This window comes from Trichechus manatus, unplaced genomic scaffold, assembly GCF_000243295.1.
Source record: "Trichechus manatus latirostris isolate Lorelei unplaced genomic scaffold, TriManLat1.0 scaffold00262, whole genome shotgun sequence".
Lineage (NCBI taxonomy): Eukaryota > Metazoa > Chordata > Mammalia > Sirenia > Trichechidae > Trichechus > Trichechus manatus.
The window spans coordinates 2,305,393-2,307,699 of record NW_004444198.1 but is presented as its reverse complement, the minus strand read 5'-3'; positions in this window follow the sequence as shown (position 1 = coordinate 2,307,699).

Here is a 2,307-nt window from a genome sequence, read left to right as displayed (position 1 = left end):
GGCTTCCTGGTGGAGTGGGGTGCCTCTGGACACTTATTGGCAGAGCTAAAGAATTTTGTAACATTCGCTTGAACAGGGCAGAGGCCCAGCCAGCCCAAGAGGCCTGAGGGGCTGAGGCCAAAGAGAGGTCTGTGTGCAGCATGTCTGAGAAGAGGCTGTCCTGATTGAAGAACTGTATCCTGAGCATTCCTGAACCTGAACTCTGTTACTTCCCTAATACACCTCATAATTTTGAGTATTGTCTGTGAGTTCCATGTGGCCATTGCAGCAAATTATTGAATCCAGCTGAGATGTAGAGATTGCTGTAGGAGGGATGGAGTAGTGTCAGAATTGGTAAAAAGGTTGGAGAGAGGAGGCACGTCTGACCACCTCATAGGAATCAGCCTTGGGCTGTTGATCTTGATTCTCCTCCCCACTTGTGAAGTTAGAGGAGGTCAGGTGCCCCTGCCATGCCATTTTTACAATTTTAATATCGGGAAGTATGAGTCCTCCTACTTTGTTCTTTTCTCCCCCCCAAGATTGTTTTAGCTGTACAGCATCACTTGCAATTCCATATGAATTTAAGAATTGGCTTTCCAATTCTGCAAGAAAAAGGCTGTTGGAATTTTAGTAGGAATTGCGCTGTATCTGTAAATTGCTTTGGGTAGAACTGACATTTTGACAATATTAGGTATACCAATCCATGAACATGGAATGTTTTTCCATTTAGATCTCCTTTGATTTTTTTCAGCAGTATAAAGGTCTTTCACCTTGTTGATTAAATTTGTCAGTATTTTATTCTAGACACTATTTAAGAGAAATTGTTTTCTTAATTTCCTCTTCAGATTGTCCATTGCTGGTGTATAAAAACACAAAAGATTTCTGTGTGTTGATCTTGTGCCCTATGACTTTGCTGAATTCATTTATTCTAGTAGCTTTCTTGTGGATTTTCTCCATCATGTCATCTGTGAATATAGTTTTACTTCTTTCTGATTCGGATCTTTTCTTTCTTTTTCTTGCCTCATTGCTCTGGCTAGCAGTGGTGAATAGCAGTGGTGAAAGCAGGCATCCTTGTCTTGTTCCTGATCTTCTGGCGAAAGCTTTCTGCTTCACCATTGACTCTGATGTTCACTGTGGTTTTTTTTTTTTTTTAATGTCCTTTGTCATGTTCAGGAATTTCCCTTCTATTCCTAGTTTGCTGAGTGTTTTTTAATCACAAAAAAGTGTTGAATTTTGCCTCTTCTGCATCAATTGAATTATCATGTGCCCCCCCCCCCACTTTGTTCTATTAATGTGGTGTATTATATGCTTGATTTTACACTGAACTGCGCTTGCATTTCCAGGATATATATCCCACTTCGTCATGGCATATAATTCTTTTAATACATTGTTGGATTTGGTTTGCTAGAATTTTCTTTATTAGGTATATTCATAAGGGATATTGGTCTGCAGCTTCCTTTTCTTGTGGTGTCTTTATATGGCCTTTGTATCATAGTAATGCAGGCCTTATAAAATGAGTTAGACAGTGTTCCATCCTACTCTGTTTCTTGGAAGAATCTGGGGAATAATTGGTGCTAATTCTTTAAATTTGGTAGCATTCACAAGTGAAGCCATCTGGTCCTGCACTTTTCTTTGTTGGGAGGCTTTTGATTATTGATTCAGTCTCTTCCTTGTTAAGGTTTTCTGTCTCTTTTTGAGTCAATTTCGGTAGCTTGTATGTTTCTAAGAATTTATTTCGTCTAGGTTATCTAATTTGTTGGCATACAATTGTTCATAGTATTGTAATCTTTTTAATTTCTGCAAAGTTGGTAGTAATGTTGCTGCTTTCATTTATTTTTTCCCATACAAAAATTTATATATATGTTGTTATGTGACTCTAATTGCTCTCCCCATACTGTGACAGCACACTCCTCCTTTCCACTCCTGATTCCCCATGTCCATTCAACTATCTCCTAACCTTCTCTGCCTTCCCATCTCACCTCCAGACAGAAGCTGCCCATTTCGTCTCTTGTATCTACTTGAGCTAAGAGGCACACTCCTCAGAAGTATCACTTTATGTCCCTCCAATCCCTGTCTGAAGAATTGGCCTCGGAAATTGTTTTAGTTCTGGGCTGATAGAGAATCCAGGAGCCATGCTTTCCAGGGTTCTTCCAGTCTCAGTCAGACCATTAAGTCTGGTCTTCTTACTAGAGTTTGAGTTCTGCACCCCACCTTTCTCCTGCTCCATCAGGGACTCTCTGTTGTTTTCCGTCAGGGTGGTCATGGGTGGTAGTCGGGCACCATCTAGTTCTTCTGGTCTCAGGCTGATGAAGTCTCTGGTTTATGTGG